We start from the raw sequence: 18,776 nt of genomic DNA on the forward strand, positions 1-18,776 counted from the left end.
TATATTTAGCGTGGGACTCCCGCCTCGGCGACGAGGAATGACTCAGGCATGTGAATCTATGAAAGATACCCCAGTACTGGATAAGTATACTTATCACAAAAAAAAAATGGCCAAACAGTGTTATCAAAGTTTCTGGTCTTGTTTCCCTTTAATGCTGAATTTTGGTTTGGGTTAGTTCTTGTTTAGGAGTATGTTTGCAATCCTTTGAATAAACTCAGAGTTCAACAACAATTCAATCCAAAGTGCTATCACACGTCCCTACGTATTGCAAACACTGAAAATATATTTATGGAAAACTGATTTATTCATTAAAAAGAAATCATGCCAAATCCACTTATATGGCTTTTTAGACTAATTGCAATCAATGCAAGAGGCATCAAAAGTACAAAAGTCACTGATATGATTTTAGTACATTTGCTACCTACTTTAGCAGTTGAGCACCATGACACAAAATTTATCAGGCCACAATATTTAAAAATGTTTATAAAAAAAAGACATAAGCTTGTGCTCTAGTATTGCCAAGCTGAATGCTTGCAATAGGTGATAGAAAGAAACTGTAAGCAAGAAACAGGGAGCCTTTCCTAACAAAATAAAAATGGTTTAAACTTCTCTATATAAATTGCTCTTTAACGTAAATCAAACGAAACATGCAACTGAATAATAATCAACTGAAATTTGAAGAAAAAAAAACATTTCTTTGCCAAAGTGATTTGAATGAGAGAACAATGTATATTATAAAAAACAATTGGTGATAAACCCAACATTCTTTAAAAAATAAATTCTCCTTTACAGAACAACCGAGTAAAGATGCAACCCAGAAAGGGTGGAGTTTATTTGTAGCTGGTTTTTAAAGGTGATCCTTAAACAGAGTTGTGATCCTTAAACAGAGGTGTCCCAAAGCAATGATTTTCTATTCAGCATTTCATGCAGATGGAATAGGACATGGTTTTTTACCTGGATGTAAAAGACATAAAAAATATGTGTTATTACATTTTAAAGTCAATTGTACTGAGAGTACATTATATGAGCAGGTTCAGCAGAGACAACAATGACTGAATGGGACTGGAAACTAAGCTCATCTAAACTTGTGGCCACTGTGGAGGAGTGTGGCTCAATGGTTAGAGCGGCAGACCCTGATGCAGAGTTCTGGTCCGGGACCAGGGTTCAATTCCCGCCTCGGCGGGTCTTGGGCTCATAATTCCTCGGACCTGATTTCTCGCCTCGGTGCCTATTCTAATCATGGGTCCCACGCTGCAACTCTGGGCAATAGCTTGCTTAACCTCCACACTGGCCCCAACAGCGCTGTGGATGCCTGGCTTCACCCTGGGGGCGCCCAGGAGTGGACACTTCACAGGGAAAGCCAGGAGGGGTTCCACAGCGGTATGAGTAATAGCGCCAGGAAACCGCTTGGTGACAGTGCGCTCTACAAATACCTTGACATTTACATTTACATTTACATTTACTTTCGCAAAAGGAATGTGCTGAAGCTTGGTCTGACACGGCCAATAAAAGTGACGGTGTGTGGCTAAATAAAGGCCTTCAGTTTTAATTTCCCTCAAGGTCACTTTTCAAGAAAGCTTTTGTTAGACCAGAGGTCTTTCTACTTTTTCTTCCCGAGACCCCTAAGGCGGGCAACCTCCAAAAATATATGCTAAGAATAAGTGGAGAGGGAGGAGCAAGACTGAGCTTATGAGATCATTTAGTGGTATTTATTTATAGCTTATAATCTACACTAAATGTGAGACATAAAAGTGCATATATATCAAACAAAAACAGAAACCGAGCAAGTAAATGCTAGGCCCCATAACTAGGATGTTGTGAGCCTGGGTACAAATGCAATTGCGCCTGCTGCACTAATGGTAGCTAAATAGCAGACTGTCTCCTCTGCCTTTCACCCCTCCCCTCATGCCTGGTCACCACTCCTATCTTGACGCTGACTGTCTCTTGCAGAAACAAATGAGCTCCCACATGTTTCCTCCTTTTTGTAGCAAGGGGGCCCGTGGTCCTAGCAAGAAAAATGAGCCCCTTATGTCTCTTTTGTAAAGGCATACAGTCAAGTCAAGTCAAGGAAACCTTTATTCGAACGTTAATTTTTAGCAATATTAAAAGCATTAAAATTGATCCAATCAGCAATAAAATCTAAAAGTTAAAACCAAAAGCAATCACAGTAAACAGTACATTTTGATCATTTTTAAATATACATACACAGTTCATTCCATAAAATATCCTACAATTATAACGAATTAATTCATTAATGTGTAAAATTCTTCATTAATAAAACTTTTTCTTAGTCGGAGCACTAATATTAAAATGGTACTGTTATTTATTATGTGAATTTTGTAACAATTTTAACAAATTATGCAAATAAAACCTTTTGACTTTTTGACTTTGACTTAGTCGGAGCACTCTTTTTAAAAACATGGCTAACCTCCAGGCGACATGCTCATTCTGCAGGAGCTGGAGTTTTATTAGAGCAGGACGACATTGCCTCAGCCCCTGAGATTTTAAAAGTGGAAGAAGCCACACTTTCCTTAACTCGGAGTAAAATTTACAAAAGAGGACTAAATGAGTAGTGGACTGAGTGGATTGATTGTCACAAGGGCATAATGGTAACTGTCGCGACCAGACATTCATTTTAGGCAAAGTCACTAATCTACGCACAGTATTGAGCCTAACCCTAATCAATAGAATTCTATCATAAGTCCATGGGACAAATGACAAATATGGCTTCATTCTTAACGTAGTTAATAGTAATTGGTGGTGGCCAACACTAGGCTTTAGAAGTTCTTCGAAAATCTGACAGTTTCCAACAAGTATAACCCCTCCTTTTTAAGGACTTTTCTAGGGATTGTCTGCAGGGTCGCAGGGTTTGTGAAGTATTCTAGGTGACCTAAATCTGTCATAAAGTCACTGATAAATCTGACCCAAGGAATCTTTAAAGCTCCATCTAATTTAAGACAGTCTTGGAGAATCTCCCTATTTAGCTGCGCTGTTAGTTTGTCCAGATACTGTGCCACAACAGTATCGGTTCTATTTTAATAAGGTCAGAAATGAAGGAGAGACCCAATTCCTTGTGGCAAACGTGAGAAGGGGTGCTCGATGGAACTGACAGAATGAATCTTAGAAATTCATTTTGGACTTGTTGCAACAGCTTAGTGTTGGCTAGGCCCCACACAGTCATAATTGTGAGACAGTGGTCCCCTTACAGTCCTGGACCCTAATTACGATCTTGCAAAGAGGGCCGTATCTGATCTTTGCTAAAAACTTGGGCCCCCATCTTGGCCCGTCCCACTTACTCCCACGTCGCTGAGGCCCAGTTAAGAAATATATATATATTTTTTTTAACCTTTAACTTTTTCAAAAAAGACTTGACAGGTGTACAGAATTAAACAGCACATACTGGTGGAAAGCACAGCAGAGTATCATACTGAGAACAGGACCTCTCGACCGGTATAGTGATGCAACAGGAATCAAATAGCCTGACAGTATACTCTATTCATTTCTTTTCTCTCGTCTCTTCGCCAACACCTGACTCGTTCTGATCACTCTCATTCGATTCAGCATTCAGAAATCTGTTACAAAGCTTCTAGTTTATCATCTCTTTGACTAGCTTTCATATGGGCTTCCGCCGCCAGTGTCCCTTCGCACACGTCCCTCATCCACACATCATCCTCAGAGGCACGCCTACCCATACACGTTATTGCAACTCTGCGCCTTCACCAACAATATTAGCAACTGCAAGAGTTTGTAAGCTATATTACACTTTTGCCGCTGGCCGCGCGACACGAAGGAATTATGGCATATTAAAACGGCCGTTTAGGGGCGCCAGTCGAAACCGCCCCCGAACTTGTTTTCATCAAGGAAGCAATACATGCCCGACAAGGCTTCGTGATGAACTGTAATAGCTCACTGTCGCCACCTTCTGGCTTCCTGGCTATCAGCCCCTTGCAGAGAAGGAATTTGTTTTATGCACATATATTCAAATATAATAGTAAAGATTCTGAACACCAAGTGCTCTAGCAGGCGGCACAGCCCCTTATCTGGCTCTCACTATAAAAATCAATTATGCAATCGGTAGTTAGATAAGGTAAAAGTGACAATGGTGAGCAAACAAATTCATGAGGTGGCAAACAGTGCATTACAAGGGGAAATGATTGACCAGTGTGCAGGTCACAAGAGTAACAAAATACAATTGGAGGGAAATACTGCAAAATATGCTAGACACTCAGGCACAAGACGAAACGATACGTAGGCAATGGTGAACTTGTGCAAGTATCGAAGTCAAACAGCAGGGGAGAGGTTGCAAACTGTGTTACCAGAGAAAAGTGGCGGGCTATTGTTACAAAGGAGTACGAAACGCAGATACAAGGATAATACTGCATTAAATGGCAAACACTCCACAGGGATTAAGAGACATGCTTTTGACTTGGCTTACTCTACATATAAGTGCAGCCGAATTTTACATCACCACTTTTCCTAATTGAGATGGTAGAGCGTTTTTAAGTAATATGCACATTATACGTGGTCAATGCTTGCGTAAGTGGGTAATTAAGTGTAATTAGAGGTGAAATACTGCAATACAACAGAGAACTGGGAATGACATGTGTCGATTATGGGCATCTGCTAGTGCGTGCTCTAACCAAACTCACTTAACGATCTTGCAGTGAGTTGCCAGGACATTAACTGTCATGATTATTACAGCACTAGTCAGGTCTTGCACAAGCCCACCACTTGGCTTGGACAAATATCACTGGTTTGCCAGTATCAGCAGATACAATAATGCTAATAGTCACCTGCCGATCCCCCGTATAATATGTCCGGACAAAAAAACAACTAACCGCCAAGGAATCTCTGTAAGAGGTGTGGCTTGTAACTAAGGGCGTGGCCTAAGAACCGTATCTAAGCAATCCCCACCAGAGGTGTGGCTTATGTAACTAAGGGCGCGTCCTAAGAACTGTTCTAAGAAATCTCCACAGTGGTGTGGTGAAGGGTACTAAGAGTCACTATCAGGCTTAAGCATCGGAATAATGGGCTTAAATTAAAGGGTTACAACGGCAATGGTGGGTCCAAGGTGAAGGGTGCCTCTGTAATAGAGCCCGAATGTGATGTGCGGGGACAAGTAACGCCACCAGGTAAACAAATACATGAGGTAGCTAGCTGCATTCAGAGGGGAAAAGTGAGAAGGGGCAGGTTACAAGAGAAACAAAGTACAATTGGAGGCGAAATACTGTGGTAATTTCCCACAGGGGCTTAAGAGAGGCTTCCCTGATGGCGCCCGAATTACACGTGCCGCACCATCTGCGGGCTTTAAAATTGTTGCCTGGTAAGAATGCTCTTAGGTTGGGTACACTGTCTGGACTGGGGGTGAACATATCCCTCCTGGGTACAAGTGGTACGAAACAGCGAGTTGAAGTAGCTAGGTGGGTGGGGGGGCTCTGTCATCGACGGGGGCCTCCTCCAGAGCTGTGGCGGAGTCACAGGGCGATCTGGAAGCAGATGGACAGTAGGGGTACCTCTGCGGCAGAAGGATACAAAGGATACAGTCTAAATACCTCTGCCTGGCACAGTAAGGGTGCCTGAGCCAAGAACCTGGAGCCGAGGGGGTTCCAGGAAACAGCATCGGCGCCCCGTTAGTCCTTCGGGCGGTCGGGGGCCTGAACCGACCGGGGGTGTGCCTCATCGCTCCGCCCTGACAGGGGGGGCGGGAGTAGAACGAAATAAAGTGATAATTTACTGCACCGTCAGAGCATCGACTCGCCGTGCAAGATGGCTCCTTAGGCATGCGGGTCAGCGAGGGGCTGCCGCATTGGATCGCCTGTAAGATGACCCACCTTATCAGCTACTTGTTGTGCGAAATAAACCTGCACCACTGCTTTACCACAAATATGTCTCATGAGTTTCCTTGACATGTAAGTGTTAACGTGCGCAGTGTGGAGCGAGCGCTGGCGGTGTGGGCACTATGCCGCTGGCCGCGCGACACGAAGGGGAGCATGGGCGAGACAGCGTCTTAGTACCACACGACGCGCGAGAGGAGCTTTCAGCGCATCAACCCCCCCTCCTCGCTAACTGCCAATGGGAGGGCGCTCCTAGGCGGGGGGGCGTTCCCGGGGGGTTTTTATAGCAGGCCCAGCACGTTGCTCGGTCTTTCCTGCCGCGTCTGTGCCTTGGGCTGCTCTGCGCTGTTCCCACCCTAACCCTGACCCAGCGGCAGAGCGGAGGGCGAAAGTTGTGAACTTTTAATGGTCATGTTTTGTGTTGCAGGCGGAGTCACAGGGCGATCTGGAAGCAGATGACCAGTAGGGGTACCTCTGCGGCAGAAGGATACAAAGGATACAGTCTAAATACCTCTGCCTGGCACAGTAAGGGTGCCTGAGCCAAGAACCTGGAGCCGAGGGGGTTCCAGGAAACAGCGTCGGTGCCCCGTTAGTCCTTCAGGCGGTCGGGGGGCCTGAACCGACCGGGGGTGTGCCTCATCGCTCCGCCCTGACAGGGGGGGCAGGAGTAGAACGAAATAAAGTGATAATTTACTGCACCGTCAGAGCATCGACTCGCCGTGCAAGATGGCTCCTTAGGCATGCGGGTCAGCGAGGGGCTGCCGCATTGGATCGCCTGTAAGATGACCCACCTTATCAGCTACTTGTTGTGCGAAATAAACCTGCACCACTGCTTTCCCACAAATATGTCTCATGAGTTTCCTTGACATGTAAGTGTTAACGTGCGCAGTGTGGAGCGAGCGCTGGCGGTGTGGGCACTATTGGGTTTCCGTATGTGTACCAGCAGGCAGTGTAGCGGTGACAACTCCACCCGAAGGCAGTGCCCCTCTGCACCTTCTCCACTATCTTAGCCCAGACTTACCCCGGGACACCCCATGCTAAGTTCAGGAAGTCCACCACCGCCTCTCCGCACGGAGGGCAAGTATTCGGGCGGTCTGGCACAATGCAGAGCAAGTTCACTGGAGTCATGTAGATGCAGTGTAAGCAGTTGTAGTGGATTAGTTTAAAGCGAGCATTACACAATACCGTATGTCTGAATGCACTTATTGCTTTCCACGCCCTTTCACCTAGGGACACTGTCATGTCTGCCACCCAAGTCGCCCGCGGAATGGAAGGGGGCCAGGTGATATAGAGAGACAAGTCTGAAGCGGCTCCACATGTGAGCCTTATATCCAGTGTTTGCTTTTTCTGTGGGACGGCAGGATACGCTGGCTATGCTGCTTTAGACAGGTCTAATAATCCTGCATAATGTAGACAGTGGCCCTGTCCCAGACCAAAGTGCTCACAGGCCTGCTCATAAGAGATAAATGTCTCGCCTGGGTATAAGTCAGCCAATATAGGCTAAATAGGGAAGAGGTGTGGTGCAGCGGCTGGGGCGGCTGACTCTGAACACGGGGCTCCAGTTGGGCGCCGGCAGCAGGTTAGCCCAGCAACATATTACTCCGGGCAATAGCTTGCTTAATCTTCTCGATGGCCTGCAGCGCCTTGCCTCCCTTATGGGTCATTTTTTGTGCTTTACAAATACCGGATTACAAATACTGCATTATATTATGTTCCATACTCCCTCCTGCCATGCCAGGAAGGATATGCTGTCCATCATTATAACACCGGGGCAACAGCCCATACTGATAGTTCCCAATGGAACGGATCAGGTCTTAAAATCTATTCCACAAAACATTGCCAGATGCTCGCAGTCGGTCTGACTATATAGGGCATGTCATCAGAAAGTCCTGCCGCTTCCATCAACGCCGTCGAGAGCCTGTTTGGCAAAACTCGTCCCTTCAGTAGCCTCTTCTCCCAGTTATCCCCTTCATTCGGCGTGCAGTAAGCGAGCCGCATAGTAGTAAAGGTCCATTCTAGGAGCCTGCAATCTCACCTCCTCATACAGCCGATTCAGAGAGTCCAGGGCAAATCTACTAAGATGGCCGGCCCAATAGAGGGCTACCTGTATAGAGTTCAACTGCTTGAATACCAGCACGGGGACAGGGCACAACAAGTTTTAGAGCATATATAAGCAGCAAGGCAGCACCATCATCTTGGCCACCGTCAGTCTACCCATCCTAAAGAAGACTGATGACCTCAATGCATCGACTGGCCAGATGACAGTTTTCAGTCGCAGCGGGTCTTTATCAAGACAATAGTATATGCAGCACGACAGTCCTCTCAACCAAGTGCATTAGTCACATGGAATGAAAGATTTCTTTAATCGGCAAAAGTTTGTTGTGGAAGAACTAAGTGATCTGCTTCCTTTAGTCTCCGACCGGCTACTAGTAGCAGATCACTTAGTTCTTCCACAACGAACTTTTGAGGACTGTCGTGCTGCATATACTATTGTCTTGATAAAGACCCGCTGCGACTGAAAACATTGGCGCTTTCAGGGTCGAAACGTCGACATCTATTCACAGGCCACATAAACTCGGAGCCCCTAACAAACTTGAAAGAAATCATAGGGTTCCCAGATTGTATCAGCAGATGGCTTTTTGAAATGATATTCTGTATATACATGTACAGTTTTTCTACATGAAATTTGGATATATTTTGCTTGTCACAAGTACACCATTCACTGATGTCACTTTGTTTTTGCACTATATTTGATATAATGACAGTTACTTGTATATAATGTATAGAAATTACTTTTTGATTCAGAAAACAATATAAAGAAAATATAGAGTAACACTTAGGTCGTCCTGCTTTATTTACTATAAGGATTTGTTACAGTACTTTGGAGGTGTTATGCTGGTTCTATGAGGAGCAGAAAAAAACTGTTTGGATAAATCACTTCGTTGCTTAAACCCGACAGAACCTTTAATTTTTTAAACTACAGATTACCCAGGTTCTGAGGGACACAGGGTCAACCCCGTTGTTTATAAAGACTTACCAGTATTCATCTGTTCTTGGCATGCAGAGCTGCAGATTTCTACACCTTGCATTAGATCGCCACCTGGTGTTGGGCTCAGATGATTGCATGCTGTTGTCGTCTTGGAAGAAGTCTTTGTAGTGACGAGATAGGTGACTCCTACCTTGGACGATAGTGCACATGGGCATCGGCTCCATCCTTAGATTTTTTTTCGCCATGATGGGAAATGATGGAGTTAGTAGAAAGAATGAAAGGATGTCCATGCATGTATATCTAATTAAGATAAAACTGGAACAGATCCAGGTCCCGGGGAGGCGGGAGGACGTGTAGAAATTTGCAGCTCTACATGCCAAGAACAGATGCATACTGGTAAGTAGCATTTTCCGTTCGAGGCAGATGAGCTGCAGATTCTACACTTTGCATCGATTGTACAGCAGTGTCTCCCCTAGCAGTGGTCCCCTGTATCCGTTGCAGTAGTTTGAAAGAGAGTTTTGAGGGCAGCTTGGCCTACTGCAGATTACTGCTTGGCTTGCACATCAACACAATAGTGTTTAGTGAAGGTGTGTGCTGTATACCATGTTGCTGCCTTGCAGATGTCTTCTAGGGGAATGTTCCCTAAGAAAGCCATGGAGGCTCCTAGTTTGTGTGTGGAGTGCGCTCTAGGAGGAACTGTCAATGTGCGTTTTGCCCTGTGATAGCATATTTGTATACATTCAACAATCCACCTTGCAATTCCTGATTTAGAAATGGGGTTGCCTTTATGTGGTGGAGAGAAAGTTACAAATAGTTGCTTTGTTTTGCGAAAGGATTTTGCCCTATCAATGTAATAGAGAAGAGCCCTTTTGACATCTAGTGTGTGTAAAGCTCTCTCTGCTACAGAGTCTGGGTTTTGAAAAAACACTGGTAACTCTACAGATTGGTTTAGATGAAAATGAGTAATTACTTTAGGAAGGAATTTAGGATTAGTCCTTAGAACCACTTTGCTACAGTGTAATTGTAAGAATGGTTCTTGTATAGTGAAAGCTTGAATCTCACTAACTCTTGTAAGAGAGGTAATAGCAATGAGGAAAGCTTTTTTCCATGAGAGAATTTGCAGTTCACATTTGTGTAAAGGTTCAAAAAGTAGTCCCATGAGTCTGGTAAGAACAATGTTTAGGTTCCACTCTGGAGAGGGTGGTAACCTAGGAGGAATAATTCTTTTTAGTCCTTCCATAAAAGCTTTTATTGCCGATACTCTAAACAACGACGTAGGTTGTCTGTTTTGTAGATATGCCGCCATGGCTGCAAGATGTAAGAGTATAGATGAGTATGCTAGATTACATCTCTGTAAATGGAGAAGGTAACATAAATAATATTTTGGATGGAAGCATCCAAAGGATCAATTTGATTATTAGTGCAGTAAATGGCAAATCTTTTCAATTTTGCAGCATAGCAAGCTCTAGTAGTAGGTCTTCTGGCTTCTTTAATGATATTCATACAGTCTGGTGGCAGGTTTAGGTAACCAAACTCCAAGATTTCAGGAGCCAGATCGCTAGATTCAGTTGACTTGGATCTGGATGCCTGATGTCTCCATGGTTCTGCATTAGCATGGATGTTGTCAGAGACAGTTTTTGGTGTGGAACTAGAGAGAGTTCTAGCAGTGTGGTAAACCACGGTTGGTTTGCCCATGTGGGAGCTACCAGGATCAGTTTGAGACTGTTGTTTGAGCTTGCGTACCACTAGTGGTATTAGTGGGATTGGCGGAAAAGCGTACGCAAATCTGCCTACCAGTTCATCCATATCACATTGCCTTTGGACAACGGGTGTGGAAACCTGGCGGTGAAGGTTGGGCATTTTGCGTTTTCGTGTGTGGCAAACAGGTCTATGTCTGGATGACCCCACTTGTGAAAGAATGGTTGAAGAACTTGATTATGTAGTTCCCATTCGTGAATCCGTTGTGTCTGTCGGCTTAACAGATCGGCTACCTGATTGTGAACTCCTGGAAGGTGTTCTGCAAGCAGATATAGGTTTTGTGGAATGGCCCATTTCCAAATGTTTTGTGCGAGGTGGGACAGCTGCAGGGAATAAGTGCCTCCTTGTTTTTGTATGTAGTACATGGCTGTCAAGTTGTCCGTTCAGATTACGACAGCTTTGTTCTGTATCTGCACTTGGAAGGACTTCAGTACTAGGAACATTGCCAGCAACTCTAGGTGATTGATGTGAAGCACCTTTTGTTGAGAGGTCCATCTTCCCCGAGTTGTGTGGTGGAGCAGATGTGCTCCCCATCCTATCAGGGATGCGTTTGTTGTCAGTACAATCTGTGGAACTGGCTCTAGGAACGGCCGCCCTTTGGACAAGTTTTTGGTGTTCCACCACTGCAGAGAGCGATGTGTGTGGCTGTCCACTAACACCAGGTCTGTTAGTTGTCCTTGTGCCTGATTCCACTGATGTTCTAGATATTCCTGCAATGGGCGCATTTGCAGGCTTGCATATGGTACAATAAAAATGCAAGATGCCATCATGCCTATTAGTTGCATGAACACTGGCTGGGAGAGAGTGTTGGTTTTGAAACCTTTTAACTAAGGCTTGAATGCTCTGTATCCTGGATGGACTGGGATAAGCTAGAGCTGTATTGGGGTTTACGATAGCCCCTAGGTATTGATGTACTTGAGAGGGCTGGAGATATGACTTTGTGTAATTGATTGTAAACCCTAAGTCGTGCAGTGTTTGAATTATTTGAGATGTGTGTTGGACACACTGATTGAATGACTTGGCTTTTATGAGCCAATCGTCTAAGTATGGGAAGACGTGGATATGTTGTCTTCTGAGGTGTGCTGCTACTACTGCTAGGCACTTTGTAAACACTTGTGGTGCAGTTGTGACCCCGAATGGAAGGACTTTGAACTGATAGTGTTGTCCTTCTAGTACAAATCTGAGATACTTTCTATGAGAAGGATGTATGGGAATGTGGAAGTAGGCGTCCTTGAGGTCTAGTGTGGTTAGGAAATCGCCTTGTTGCAACAATGGGAGCACTTGTTGTAAAGTGATCATGTGAAAATGATCTGATTGTATAGACAGATTGAGAGGCCTTAGGTCTAGAATTGCTCTTAGTGTTCCTTCCTTTTTGGGTATTAGGAAATAGAGTGAGTAAAACCCTGTTCCTTGATGTTTTAACGGAACTAGCTCTATTGCATCTTTTTGCCGCAATGAGAGAACTTCTTGTTGGAGCAGCGTTAGATTTTCTGTGGACCTTGGAAGTTGTCTGGATGGTATATGTGGAGGGGTAGCTGTAAGCTCTAGGCAGTAACCATACTGAATAATTTGTCTTACCCACTTGTCTGTTGGGATGGAATTCAGACAGGTAGGAACTGTGTTAATCTCCCCCCTACAGGAGTGGTATGCTGTTGGGGGAGCTGAAGGAAGTCACTGTTTAGTGGTGGAAGAGGATCGATTGTTGTTATTACCTCAACCTCTTCTTTTATTGTTATTCCCTCTGTAACCTCTTTTAAAATATCCTCTATTGGAGGATGCTTGCGTATTGTTTTTTAAAGGAAGTTGAATTGTCTGCTCCAGTTTGTTTGGAGCCTCCTCTATAAAAGGAGCGACAAAAGGAGCCTCTTGGTTGAGTGGACTACAAAGCTCCCATAGATTTTGCAGTATCATTGTTTCAAGTGGTACGTCTACCTCTGGACCAAACAATTGTTGTTGGTTGAATAGTTGATTTAAGATGGTTGTTTGCACCTTTTTCTTAAATCCCGAAATGCGTAGCCACGCATGTCTTCTAAGGAGGACGCTAGTGTTTATTGTTCTAGATGCAGTGTCTGCTACATCAAGAGCGCACTTGATTGAGGCATTTGAAATAAGCTTACCCTCCTGTATAAGTTCATTTGCCTGTGCCTTATATTGGTCAGGTAGATGTTGTAAAAGGGTTTCTAACTGGTCATAATGAGCCCTGTCGTATCTTGTGAGGAGGGCTTTTGTGTTAGCTATATGCCATGTATTGCTAGCTTGTCCAGCTGTCATTTTGCCTGAAGCATCTATTATTTTTGATTTCTTATCAGGAGGTGGTGCCTCACCTGATGTCGGTGAATTTGCTCTTTTTCTAGCGTTTGACACGACTAGGGAATCTAAGGGTAGCTGAACTTTAATGTGAGAAGGATCCCCAGGACCGGACCTGTACTTTTTTTCTATTCTTGGGTTTATGATCCTAGCTCGTACAGGATCTTTAAACACTTCTCGGGCATGCTTAATGACCCCTTTAGTCATGGGTAATATTTGAACAGATTATTGTGATTGCTCAAAAGTGTCTAACAAAAAACCTTCCTCTGCCTCATCTGAGTGCATTGTTACATTATGATAGATGGCAGCCCTATTAAGTAGATGTCCAAACCCAATATTATCTTCAGGAGGAGATGGTTTGGATGGATATGTATGTGGGTCAGGGATATCGGGTACATCTTGTGGGTTTGGATATTCCCAATCTGGTATACCAGTAGGGTATGGAAAGGGCTCAACTGGGTCTCCCCCATCCCCTATGTTATACTCATCTTCATTCTGAGGAGGTGTCTGTGGAGGTGAAGATTGAGGTGGAGAGTTTTGTGGTGAACGAGCAGGTGAAATTTGCGGTGAGATGTTAAGAGGAATAGAAGGTGAAAGAGGAAGTACAGGAGAAGAAGGGTGCATAGGTGATGTGGCAGAATCCTTCTTCTTGACAGGCACTGGAGTTGAAGGTGCTGTATCTATCTTCCTCTTCCTACATGGCATAGTGGAAACATGTCCTGTTTCTGGATCTATATATATCCTTTTTTGCAAAGGATCAGGTCTGAAAAGCTCTTTTTCTTGAGAAATTGCTTTCGGCGCCGATTTTTTTTGGCTCCGGGCCTGGTTTCTGCTTGTCTTTAGCCTTAGGAGTTGTTGTATAGTCCTTTGGCGTACTTTTCGGCACCGTAAGTATTGTTTTCAGAGTCGAGGCCTAGTTCGGGGGCTTGGAGGCATCAGAAGCAGTCTTTGTAGGTTTCAGCACCGAAGATTTTGGGGTGGAAGCAGGCTTCATTGGTTTCCGTGCCGTCTTGCCTTTAGTAGTCAACGGTTTCTGAGTCTTTTTCGGAACCAGGACTTCTTTCGGTTTTGGTGAAGAGGGAGCTGGTAGTATTGGCACATGCGGTTTGCTCGGTATGGAGCTACCGGAAGGCTTTAATATTTTCTTCGGAGCCGGGCTCGATGGCGAGGCTTTTGAAGCAATGTCTCGGTCTCAACTGGGCCCCGAAGGCAGAGTTTTGACCTTAGCCTTTGGTTTAGGGGTTGGGGCTGGGTAGGGGCAGTCGTACTCATGCATTGACCTGGTGGTATGGAGTCATCGGAGTCGTCTGCCTCAGATACGATCTGGAGATCATCCGAATCTTCCTCGGGGATACATGGACCTTCATTGAAGATATCCATTGGTTCCGGAGCTGATCTCTGCATGTCGCATCGACGGGCCCTCCGATCTCGAATGTTCTTCTTGGATCGAAAGGACGCATAAGCCATGCAGCTCGACTCGTCGTGTTCAGGTGATAAACACAGGTTACACACCTCCTGATGGTCGCTGTGTGGAAATTCTGCCCCACACATGGGGCATTTTTTGAATGGTGTTCTTTCCATGAGTTGTAGGCCTCATCACGAGGGCAGGCCCAACGGCCCGCGTCGATGACCGGAATCGAAGTGATGAAGTTGATTCTATGTATATTGATGTTAAAGTTTGTTTTTTGAAAGTTTTGCATGTCAAAGTCTTTGAAAAGTATATTTTCGGACCAGAGCGGAAAAGTTGCATCCGAACCCACTGGCGGAAAAAAACAATCTAAGGATAAAGTCGATGCCCATGCGCACAATCGTCCAAAGGAGGAGTCACCTATCTTGTGACTTCAAAGACTTCTTCCAAGACGACAACAACATGCAATCATCCGAGCCCAACACCAGGTGGCGATCTAATGCAAAGTGTAGAATCTGCAGCTCATATGCCTCGAACATTATATGATTTCACATTTAAGTCACTCAAGAATCTTTGCTCTCTGTTTAACTCAATGCGCAGCCAGTGCACAGCCAGTGCAGATTGCGCAGATGGACGGAGACCGAGGACCTGGCGGGCAGGTTACAGATGAGGCGAGCTGCCATATTCTGAACCACCTGTAGTTTCTTGGTGACCTCCTTGCAGGCACCCAGAAGAAGGATGTTCCCATAGTCCATCCGTGATGTAACAAGGGCCTGGACTACAGTCCTCTGGAAGCATCCACGTGATCTTTCTCAGCCACCTGATGATGGTAATACAGGTGGCTGAGACTTTTACCACATGTTGCTTCATTGACAACTGGTTGTCAAAGAGGACCCCCAGGTTACGAACTGTTACTGAAGGGGTGGTAATAGGGCCCATCTGCTGAGGCCAATGTTGCGGGCCCCAGAGCGATGAAGTCGGACCAAACACAAGCAGCTCCGTCTTATCTCCATTCAGTTTTAATTTATGTCTGTGCATCCAGTTAGAGATTTGTTCCAGGCCAGACCGAAGGGAGGACGTGGGAAGGTGTTTGTTGGTTGATAGCGAGTAGACGATTTGAGTATCATCTGCATAAGAGTAAATAGAGAGACCTGCTTGCTCAGCTAGGAAGGCTAGAGGTCTAACAAAGATTAAAGAAGAGGGGACTAAGGATAGAGCCCTGGGGAACACCGTGAGAAGAAGCATGGATTGAGGAAACAGAGGAGGAGGAAAAAACTTGAAAAGTGCGGTCAGAAAGAAAGCTAGCAATCCAGGCCAGGGCAGGACCATCAATGCCAATAGATTTCACGGTGGACAAAAGGATGGTATGGGAGACAGTATCAAATGGGGCACTCAGATCTAACAGAATGAGTGCCACTGTCTCCCATTGTCCACCTGTCGTCTAATGGTCTCTGATACTCCAAGAAGAGTGGTCTCAGTGGAGAAGCCAGCCCTGAACCCGGATTGTGAAGAGTGAAGGAAATTTTAGGATTCAACATAGGAAGTAAGAAGAAAGTTGACGTGCTTTTCCAGAATTTTGGAGTTGCATGGAAGCAGAGAGATGGGCCGGAAATTAGATGGATTATTTGGGTCAGCATTGCCCTTTTTTTTATCAACGGGACCACCATCGCATGCTTCCATGCTTTGGGAACCGTGGCTTCAACCAGTGAAGCATTCAGAAGATCTAAAATGATCTGAAGTGTAGATGAATCCAGGGTACCAAGTATTTGCGGAGGCATGGGGTCAAGGGGAGAGCCAGATTTTATTTCATCTAGGTATTTACGGAAAAGAGGGAACGAAATCAAATCCCAGGAGTGAAGTTGAGGGGCAGGGGGAATGACAGTAGATGCCTCAACAGAAAAAGAATGGGGTGTTTGTAGATGAGAGCAAGATGCATCAGAAGAAGAGGCGCTAAAATTAGCATAGATTAGCATAGATTTTATCTATTTTCTCAAGGAAAAAAATTGGCAAGAGAATTACATTGTTCTGTATCGAGACAAGGATCTTTAGGTACAGAGGACATGCCTGATAGATCTTTTACTACTTTAAAAAGTGCCTTAGGTCGATTTTGGGCATTGAGTATAGTGATGTTGGCATGGATAGCCCTGGCAGTGTCGCAGGCGGCATGGTATGCTTGAAGAGCAGTCTTATATTTTTTTTTTATTATCGATGCAATAATTGGAACGCCAAATGCGTTCAAGTTTCTTGCAGCAAGATTTTTCCTGTCGAAGTGTGTCATTAAACCAGGGGGCCGGTGGGTGGTGGATATGAGGCTTATTCCTCTGAGCTGGAAGACAAGAATCTAAAGCTGTCATCAGCCAGGAGTTGATAGAGGACACATCTCTAGTAGTGATAGTAGGAAAGCAAGCCCCCCTGAAGTAACCTCTTAGTTACTTGGCAGGCGTCAGCAGACTCGGAGTGCTGTGGATCTACTTTCTTTAAAATACTCTGAGACAAAATCAGTTTTTTTATCCAAAAGGTGTGAGCCATAAAAGGACATATCCATGAGAAAGCCAATGTGACCAACCCTTCACATCTCTAGAAATTCCTGTGGTAAGCATACATGCTTATTGGTGGAGCACAACACTCTGAAATCTGTCCTTGCCAGGCACCCAGGCAATCAGTAGTATCTAGGACAGCCAGAATCACATATTTGGCTGCGTCTTGTCCATCATGCATTGTCTGAGCCAGAACGGTCCTATGTATTCCGGGATCGCTGCAAGATCTTGCTGGTTATGTCCCAGAAGGCATGCGTGTAGCAACCCAATAAACAATTAGTATTGACTGATTTCAACGCCAGGCTAGTAGAGAAGAACCACATAAACAAAAAGATTCTATCAAAAAAAGTGCAAGTGTTAATTTTAAGATTTTTACAGTTTCTTATTTAAGGGAGTGTAGAATTAGGCTCTTCATCAAACCAGTGAGATGAAGGCACTATGTGCTTTTAAAATACCCCTCACACACTAAGAATCCCTTAGTGTCATGCTTCATCATTGGGGTCTTCCCGTCCCTCTACGGGGCGGGGCGTGCTGCGACCTACGAGCTACGCGGGAGCACTATTGTGATGAGAGACTATGTGTTAGTGCAGTGTCAGTGAGGTTAGTGAAGTGTAGGGACCTTGTGATGTGGGTAAAAAAAATTAAAAATTCCCTGGCTAGTGGAAAAAATAATTTTATTCACTTCCCTGGCTGGGAATGTTAAAAAGGGGTTGTGAGGTAGGGCTGTTGGCACCTACCAGGTCGACATGTTTCACAGACAGTCCCCTACTGTCTGATCATCAGGACCTCTGATGGTCCCTACTAGAAGGTACACAGTTCTAAAGTTTGCCTAGAGTCCTACAAACCGATAGCGAAAATAGGCTGTCAGTTTGTGCTTCAGGGCATGAGTTGGCCCAGGGTGAAGCTCAAAAGATTGAAAAAAAGACGCAATGGTCTTTTCCCAGTTCTGATTGCGTGCCTCATGAGCCGGCAAAAACGAGGGTTTTTCAAAGCGGTCAAGTAACCGCTGATAAGCACTGCTTTAGTCCTGCCCTCGTGCCCCATGTGTGCTCGATTTGTAGGCCATTTAAAAAAAAAAAACCCTGCAGTAATCACTCGAGAGCCGCGAGAATGTGTAACCTGCTTTTATTCAGAGCCGGCTAATGCACTGTCCAGGGGCACTCAGGCGGCACCTCACCTGAACAAGATGCTAATGGGGTGTCTGAAACATAAAGATTAAAAGCGAAGTCCGCAAACAAAGGAAACAAAAGGATATGAAACAAGCATAACGTGATTCTGGGCAAATCTCTTAATGTCCCGGCCCTAAACAAAACCAGACATACATGGGCTGATTAGCAGCGGCAGCGGCAGCAATAAAGTGAGCACATCGGTTGGCTCCTGCCCCTCTCCGTCACGCTAGGGGCGTGTTTTGTTTTCAAGCTATTTCACCCTGCGGTTGCGCTTGTTTCGGCATGCGCCAGGAGCCCGTACCCACCGTGCTTCGTCAGTGGCTCGCGCTCCTGAGATCGGCGACCGGGGCTGGACACGTAGCCGCTCCCTCCTGCCATGATGCTGGACGGCACGCTGCTTTTGGATCCCCAGCTACTGCTCGGCTGCTGTTGCTGGCCGGTTCTTTATGTGTGGATACGCGGCGGCAGCCGGCCGGCTGGAAGACCTGGACACGCTGGCCACAGTGGTGCGAGCCTGGTAAGGGGGGGGGGGGGGGGGGGTGTTTGCCTGTATGTCTGGGTGCCTGCGTGTGTGTGCCTGCCTGCGCACGTGTGTGTGCGTGCCTGTTTACCAACGCGAAAGCGTGCGCGTTCTGCTGTTGCTGGTGGGTTCTTTATGTGTGAATGCGCGGCGGCGGCCGGCCGGCTGGAAGACCTGGACACGCTGGACACAGTGGTGCGTGCCTGGTAAGGGGGGGGGGTGTTTGCCTGTATGTCTGTGTGCCTGCGTGTGTG

The 18,776-nt window shown here is 45.5% G+C and overlaps 1 protein-coding gene across 2 annotated transcripts in view; it reads right to left on the minus strand.

Annotated features, from left to right (window-relative positions):
- Positions 1-802: 802 nt before the first annotated feature.
- MLF1 (myeloid leukemia factor 1) overlaps positions 803-18,776 on the minus strand; it is a 122,046-nt gene continuing 104,072 nt past the window's right edge. For both annotated transcript variants that reach the window (XM_086944224.1, XM_086944223.1), the window contains one exon: positions 803-954. The gene's annotated coding sequence lies outside the window, so the exon portion shown is untranslated. The remainder of the gene's footprint in view (positions 955-18,776) is intronic.

Source organism: Lissotriton vulgaris, chromosome 11 (genome assembly GCF_964263255.1).
Source record: "Lissotriton vulgaris chromosome 11, aLisVul1.2, whole genome shotgun sequence".
NCBI classification, from domain to species: Eukaryota; Metazoa; Chordata; class Amphibia; order Caudata; family Salamandridae; genus Lissotriton; species Lissotriton vulgaris.